Genomic DNA, 9,286 nt, shown 5'->3' on the forward strand with positions numbered 1-9,286 from the left:
ATTCCTTTAGTGAAATGTGATATCTTAATGTATTTATTATGCGTTTTATTTAAGCACTTGACAATAATGAATAAAACAACTTCACCTGTAAATTCGACTTTCCAGTTTGTCGGTTGAGGCCGTTTGCCCTTGGAAAATAATTCTTGTGATTATAGTACCTATCCATACCTCGTTGATCCAGAAACTATAATCCGGACGATTTCATGTCGAGCGCCCTTGTCCGGGTTTCACGAGGGCAACACCACTTACAGGGTGAGGTGAGGTGAAACGTCGCGTCCAGGATTATTGCACTTATATAGCGACGTCACTTAGAGGGACAGTATGTAGCAGTATTTTGAAGTATGGCGCTTCAATCTCCCTACGAGACCATGAACCCTCGCACAGTGGGACATAGCAGCCATCTCGGCTCCTGTTAGTCTTTGACGCCTTACATCGCGTGACTGATATCATCATTTGGCACATATTCCTTCTTCACATGGGGTTTTCACACGTAAGCGAGCTCCGAACATTTCATTGCAATTTCAATTAACTTTTTCACATGACATACCACATCGATCCTTGTTTTGTGTAAATTTGATTAATAATGATAGACGCTGTTCTTGCTATTTGCTTCCATTTTCAATATTATTTAAAACGTCACTTAAGTGACAAAAACTATTTGAATTTCTGGTATCTAGTTTCGTATTCACATGAGCAGTTACGACGTGAACTGTGAATGGTATAAAATAAACTATCTTGTCATTATTTTGCGATTTTTTTAAATCACCTTAATGGCAGAGAGATTTGAATCAGCAAATAGAACAAAAAGTTGTTTTCCACAAGAATCATCATTTTCTGTTGTCGGGACGCTTCGAATTATAACTAGATATGGCACTAGTCTTGTTGCATTATTTGTTTGTCATTGAAGTACATATTTTGAAGACTGGGTGCAATTCTTAAGTATTCCACAGAGTGAGTGAGAAGAGTTTACACCGCCCATTAGACATAGTCTAGCAATATCACGGCAGGGGACACCTGAAATGTGCTTCACACCCATGTCGGAATGACGAGTAAGCGCTTTAACTACTGGGCTACCAATCCGCCAGAGGATTGGGCACAGGAGTTTTCACATCGATTTTCAGATGTTCTCTTTAATGTTCTTTGGCTGTCACCGCAGTGTGCAATGGTGTTTGTCTTCAGTGGAATTTTGTTACAATCTGGGGACACGTGTTCGTGTGGGTTTTGGCACTTCAGCTCTCCATCTTAATAACCAAAATATGACATCATCATCGCTGTCGTATTCAATATTTAATATTTGCTTTGAAATTTTAATATCTCAAATTGTAAAATCAATTTAACTGCACTCACGCACTCGTCCTTGTGTAATGTTAAGCATATTATGAAGTACATGAACACGTCTTTAATCCAACATTATTAACTGATTAAGTTATGTCTTCCAGATTAATGATGTGTTGATGAATTAAACTCCCGTACTTTGTAATACACGTTGACTACTATCATGGCGTGTCCAACAAGAATGGTACTAATGACGAGTTTCTGGACAAACGGGAGCCGGACTACTGGGCTTTTACTACAGTATGAAGCCAAAGGCTCATGTAGACGTCTTTATCAACAAATAGTCTGCTCTCTATATTTGGTTTGTGTAACATTATCATAAAATAAAAAAGGCCTCCAAGGTCTAGTGGTCTGCCCGGAGAGCGGAATGTCGGTGGTTCGATTCCCAGTCGTTTAATATACCCCAAAAAATGGTAATTATTGTTACCCTGCCTGGTGCTCTGCATTAGGGGAAAACACAAGGAATGGTCGGCTCGAAATCAGGATACTGTGTTGGAGAGGGATATCAATTTTAAACTGAGGCATGGTATCTCAGTGGTCATTAGCCCGCACTAGTACATACAGCCACACACACCCGCACGCACGCACACACACACACGTTGTTGTAGAGGTAAACTGATCTTTCACCTCATTTTATCTGACCTCGCCATATGATATAAACAAATTCGTACTTCTACAATTTTCATTGTATAACGGTTTGTATTCATAGTCAGCAAATCATACACGATCACGGGTTTCTGGCTATCGATGCTCTACAAGATAATATAATCGTCATATTGTCATGTATGTGATTTGAGGCCCTGTACTAGCAATAGAACCATCAAATGACGGATAACCTACTTTGTGTATAAAAGTACATTGCACTGGAAAATGGAGTATAAGAGAGCTAAACAGTCCCTGGTACCCTTTGCGGTTCCCGAAATGTCATATAATTGGTTGAAGGATGTGCCTCGGTATATTGATATACATATTTACATATTTACACGTTAAACTTAAAATCTTATGCTCAGGGTCCATGCCCTTTCCACACACAGCCCAGACAGCGAATAGGACTTCTCCCAGGAAGCGCTGCCTTGTCAAACCCACACAAAACATTTCGGAGAATGTGAAGACTCCCCAACACTGCAGCCTTCTGCATTACCCAGATTGTCAGAAGGGCTGTATTCCTCGTAGCAAACCCGGGTACTCTCCCGATGTCAGTCAACAGATTGGGAGGTGCCAAACCTTAGGCACCGAGAACAATGAGGAGTCGGATAACTTGGTACTTGGGATGCAAGCGTGACATTTCGAAAGCGAGGTCTGCATATTTGCCATGTTTTTCCTCAATCTTGTTAATCATATTACTGTCAAAAGAGACAGAAAATTTAATAATATAAATGATTTCATTGGATTTATCGAAAAGACAAATTTAGGTTTGTTGGCCAGGATACATCTGAGGCCTATTCCAAAGTATTTTGTGTCTATCATTTTCCATGACGCCCTCTACATATCCCGGGTCGTACCATGGATGGACCTCTGTGTCAAAACCACAAGCATGGCGGAGACGGTAATAAAATGATCGAGCCACTCCATCATGTCTCTGTGTTGGTGCCAAAGCTGGGCATCCACTGACAATGTGTTGGACGGTCTCATTAAATTCATTACATTGTCTACATTTCATATTACACATTGACGGTTTCGAGTGGGAAGAGACTGGTCCTTAGCAGCAACACAGAAAGCCTTCTAGTTCACTTTTCAGACAGCCGTCTACATCAAAGCGAAGGATTATTATTATTATTTTGAAAATCTTTCACAAGGCGTTGACTAACAGTAAACAGCGTATCTCCTTGCGCCGTCAATATACCCGACGCCAACACTTACCGAGCGAATGTTTTCAAACATCTGCAAAAGGGCGTTTAACTTTGTTGTTATTCAGATTATTTTTAATTATTGTGCCTCTGTGGAAGATAGCAGTTACAAATCATACAGCTGTTCTAAAAAATGACAATCCTTTCATTTACAGATCAAACCTGGCATTAACAATGCGGTCTCTTGGACTTGCAAAAGTGGGTAGAGCATCTGCCCAGTGAACGGAAGGTCGGTGGTACGTTCGATGCCGCCCCCGTCATATCAAAATACGTTGAAAGATTTTATTTGTTGTTACCCTGTCAGCCCTGGCATTGCGAGGATAAAGCAAGGACTGGTCGGCTCAGAGTCAGCTTAATGTGTCTGAGTAAGTATCAATGGCGAGACCCGTGAAGATTCCGGGGTAGTATATAGGCCTTCAACAACCAATGCTTGCCGTAAAAGGTGACTATGCTTGTCGTAAAAGGCGACTAACGGGATCGGGTGGTCAGGCTCGCTGACTTGGTTGATGCATGTCATCGATCCCAATTGCGTGGGTCGATGTTCCTGATGTCAATCACTGGATTGTCTGGTCCAGACTCGATTATTTACAGACCGCCTTCATATAGCTGGAATATTGCTGAGTGCGGCGTAAAACAACAACAACAACAAAAACAAAAATCAATGGTGAAATGCGGCATGGTTTCTCAGTGGGCTAGCACTATATAACAGGCATTATGTCGGACTAAACAAACACCAACCGACTCTCTCTCTCTCTCTCTCTCTCTCTCTCTCTCTCGTGTACACAACAATACACACGTGCAATGACACAGAACGCGGAGTAAAACACTATTTCTCCTCAAATATGCTTCCCCTTTTCTGATATTATTGCCTTTCTAATAGACACAATGTGTTATTTTAAAAACTGTTTTCAAATCACTAATTACCGTACTTAATATGCATGCTCCAACCGCTGAATATCTAAGTCTTGAAATGGTAACAAATAAACCAACCGGACTTTCATCTTTGTAATAAAACCCTTAAGTGATAATCAGGTTGTTATAAGGATTACCATGCTTGTGAATAATCATTTCAAAGTGTTTTCCTGGCAACAGTCTCCACGGAAGCATCCTGTGAATAACGTGGGATAAATTTAGCCAAGCAATTAGCAGAACGTTTACCAGGTCCTTCATAGATAATGGCAATCCCAAAGCAAATAAATAAACCCAAAAGGAGCCAGGAAAAGACAGGTACAAGTGTAATGGTTTGGTCTAACCATGCTTTGTGGTGAAAATGGTGGATTGGAAAGTGAGCGCGCCTCAATCAAGATTCGCAAATCAAGGTTGAGTGACACAAACGCTTGCCAAGATGAGGCACAGATCAAGCGTCAATGACCTCACTTTTGTCAAAGGTTGGAAGCCATGAGCCTTCAGTACCACAATTATTACGCCAGTAACTATCCACAGCAACGATTCAATAGGAAAGCCCGGATTGATTTCAAGTCCCATCAAAAGAATTGAGGATTCTTCAGTATTTCGGGTCACGGAGGGTCCGGCGATTAGGGATGAGGGAAATTAGAATGAGAGCTGGAGATGCGCAATTTGCCCTTTACCTCCGGAACCTGACGCATTTTCAAGGTGATTAATGAAACTAGATTGCCGCAATCCTTGGGGAAATCCCTTATTTTGAGTCGACGTAAACAAAGTAAAACAACTAATGAAGGTTGGTGGGTGTTTCATACGTGATAAGCTACATACAACAGTTCCACTCCCATAGTCGAGTATTTCTGGATGCCAATTACTGCTCTGTTTCTTGGGAATGGTGGACGATAAGTGAAGATGCTTTTGCTCATGAGATATTCGGTTATCACGGTCTATATTATGCTCATGGCCTATACTGGTAATACGTCTGTGGTATGTACACACATATGAACGTGGACAGGACATGTGAATAAACGTTTTGTTATAACGTATAGACATGACAGTATGCATAGGACACAAAGAACGTTCGTTTTATGTGATTACGTAATATTTTTATTTAACATAACGAATCGATACAATGTGTTCATCACCATCAACTACGCAACCGCAATTAAAGATTACATATGAATATCTAATAGTAACATCTGAATGATGCAATTCCCTATTTTGACTTGAACCATAATTATGTTCCCGTGTTTGACAGGTGAAATCTTGACTTGACTTTGCATGTGTTTGTGACGGGTGACACTTTTGGGATACGCTCACCTTTTCGAGAACGCCTGTTATCATCACCATTTAATAGTGATTCACAAACACACATTTTTCGGAATCACACAATGGACGCAGGCCAGTCTGCTTTAATAAGAGATTTCTTATGTATAAACAGGTGGAAATAAAACTGTATAATATGTTGATGTACTGCCTGTATCGATAATGATATTCTAATTGGTTCATTCTGATCAATACATCGTTTGTACAGAACTTGAACTCATATATTCTCAGATGGAGCCCCACGGCATCTGAGCCATACAAAGGCCCTAAATACGACGACGACGATGGTGATGATGCCGAAGCAGTTTATGTGGGTCGTAAAATGGAAACTTAAATTTAAATGAAAGGATCACTGACAATCTGGTTTTCGCGAAAAGGGAATACAAAGCATGGTCTGCTCTACCCGTACCACCTGCCACTGACATAATGTTCATTAAAAAGTAAGTTTTGTTCACATTTGTACACATCCTACGACAATATGTCATTGAAAATTCAAGTGTTTATATGTTTGTCTGTTGTCTAGCGTCGCACCCACCAACACCCCTGCAATACGACGGTCGCCTGTAAAAAAAGAGTCAAAATCAGACACTCAGTGATCAGTATCATGAAAAATGATCCACTTCGTTCGTTTGTTGTTTGAAGCCGTACTCAGCAATATTCCAGCTGTATGACGGCGGTCTGTAAATAATCGAGTCTGGACAAGACAATCAAGTGATTGACATCATGAGCATCGATCTACGCACTTGGGATACGATGACATACATCAACCAAGTCAGCTAGCCTGATCATCCGATCCAGGAGGTCGGGCGGGTAACAACGCCACGCTATCAAGTCAGCATATTACACGATCCGTAAGAGTAAGTGCTCGTGAGAAGGAGGTGTAGAAACTCCATGACAGCATCATGTTGACAAGCAACATGTCATATTTAGAAAAAAAATCATCTTAATGTCTATCATAACTTTTCTGGAATGACTTGATCAGGCCATTATAACATCTTCTCTGTAAGGATTATGTATTTTCTCACGAAATTTGAATAGACTGTACAATCATGGTTTTCTGTACCTATTAAGTAAGCAATTTTTAAATGTAGACGCCATAAGCTGGAGCTGATGATATATTGCTCGACGTGAAGGGAAAATTCACGATCGTAAAATTGAGATCATTCCTCCTGCCAAACAGATAGGTACAGAGGTTGCTATCACTTTTAGTGTCTATGCTTTCAGTAAGTGAGAAGGGTTTACGCCGCTTTTATCAATATTCCATTAATATCACGGCGGGAAACATCAGAAGTTGGCTTCACACTTTGATCAATGTGGAAAATCGAACCCAGGTCTTCGGCGTGACGAGCGAACGTTTAACCACAAGGCTACCCTTCATCCCTCTTTGCATAGATCCAGATAGAGAGCGAAGTATGGTTTTGCAATTGTTTCTTTGAATTCAAACTATGGTGGATAGATGAAATAAAGAGCAATATTCTATCTTAGCCTTGCAGAAAAAAATAAGGTCATCTAAAGTGAGGAGGAAAGGAAAGAAGATCTCAGTTGATTTTATCATGCTTGATTTTCAAATTCAAATCTAATAAAATGTACTGTACCAGCAGTAACTTAATTTCAGTTAAAACTTTTAAACTATTTAAAACAATATTAAATTACCCATATTGCACAACTACTGATGGGTATCTATGAAAAGCAATACTTTTGCTTTTTTCGGCACAAATTACAAGCATGGTAGGGGTCATGTAACTGCAAATTCATTTCTTTCCCCAATTTTCATTGAACCACTTTCATTTTACACAACATTTCCTTGCCACTGATTACTGCTACAAGAAAGAGTTCGAGTAATGGTTAAATGGACATTATCAAATTAAACAACAGTTCTTTCAATTTTCAATTACACAAACAAAACATAATTGGTATACTCTTTTTGTTCCTCAGTTATATATACTGTACATTACTTAGGTTAAACGTATTGGCAATGAGTCCTTTCTTTGATTTAAATAAGTCAAAGTCTCAATTTAGTTAAACAATTATTATTTCACAAATTGACCACATCAGTAAATTAGTAAGTACACTTGACACTATTTAAATGGGTCATATTCTGCACAGTGTATTATCATTGCCCAGGCAGCACCATACCTATGATCATGGGTTTCATTGAATAAGTAATTGCTTGCGACCAAATGCTAGCTTTCCACCTGCATCAAAGTGACGCGACACGATGCAGCGCGACGCGATAAATGAATACCTTAAATATATACTTTTTAATTATCAACACTGAATTTGCAAGTTGAAAGGTATATACATGGACTGTAATACACTACGAAGCGTAGTTAAACAAAACTCACCCACTCACTCATGCATGTACACATTGATTCAAGAAATACATAGAATCGTATTTCCGGGACTGGCTACATGGTCATGATTTGCGCTGAATGTTCCCAAAGATATCGTATCAGGACCACGTTAACTGTCTTCATATTTCTGTAAATATCATGAGCTTATTGAACATTTCAGTTGAGACCATCTCCGTGGCTGCTCGAACCCCGACCGTGTCACACCAAAAGATGTTGACAGATTTTACTTGTTGTTACCCTGCCTGGCGCTCAGCATTAAGGGATAAAACAAGACGGGTCGGCTCGGGGTCAGTGTACTGTGCGTGAGTCGGGTCTGCGTTAAACCGCGGCATAGTGGGCTCGCACCATGAGGCACCAACAGGCAGTCGGTACTTGTACACGCAGACACACCCGCGCGCATGCACGTCGCAATAACCACGACTAAATAACCCGATACATATTCATGAACCTGACAAACACGTCTACTCTTCGGAAAACACCAAGCAACGTTTACTGTATAATGGTTAATGTATTCATAGTAAGTAAATCATACATAACTAGTAAGGGTTTCTGGCTATGGATGCTCTTTAAGATAATATGATCGTCATGTATATGATTTGAGGCGAGCACTGTACCAGCAATGGAACTTCAAATGACAGGTAACCTACTTTGTGTATAAAACAACATTGTACTGGGAAATAGAACACGAGAGTCTCTGGTATCCTTTGCAATACCTAAATGGTAAATGTCATACAATGGGTTGAGGGATATACATATTTGCATATTTACACATTGTAACTTAAATGATATGTTTGCCACGTACTGAATACCACTATATATATGAGTCAGAGTGGATATTTTGTTCAAAACATTTTTCGGAATTGTACAGTGGACTGTGATTTCTTATGATTATGGAAATGATCCATAAGTATTCTCATAAGCATCTTCAGAGCCTCACCTTTTATTGAAAAAATAGTATATATTTTGCACATGTCTTTGTAAACATGTCTGGTTCCATCAAATATAGGAAAGTGGCCTTGAAGGACATAAACATATATGTGTATTTATTCCTTTGGTAAGTTGACACAGTAATGGAAAATAAACATTTGGCAGCAAAACCATCATTTACTTTAAAGTCCCCAATTAACAGAACTCTTTAGAATAAACTGAAATGCCACCGAGATAAGGTTCTGTTGTTTTTAAAGGTAAAAGTGTCTTGAAGAGCTTGCATCTAATTAAGCAAATGACAGCTTTCACCCACAAAAACACTCAACTGGAGATGCTTGAAAATAAGAGAAGCTCTCGTTGCCTAATTGCCTGGATGAACACGTACACATAAAAAAGTTGAAATTCATAGAGTGAAGCGATTGTTTAAACTGACAGGCATATATAGGTTAAGTTCCACTGCAGACTGTTGGTAGAAATCCTTATCAGTAGATCTAGATATATCAGATTGAGACGTAGATCTGAAATCTCACTGCTTGATGTATATGTAGAATAATTACCTTATGTGAGTCGTTTGGTGGTGATCTTTCTGTAAGG

The sequence above is a fragment of the Haliotis rufescens genome, unplaced genomic scaffold (genome assembly GCF_023055435.1).
Source record: "Haliotis rufescens isolate VD_foot unplaced genomic scaffold, xgHalRufe1.0.p SCAF_32, whole genome shotgun sequence".
Classification (NCBI taxonomy): domain Eukaryota; kingdom Metazoa; phylum Mollusca; class Gastropoda; order Lepetellida; family Haliotidae; genus Haliotis; species Haliotis rufescens.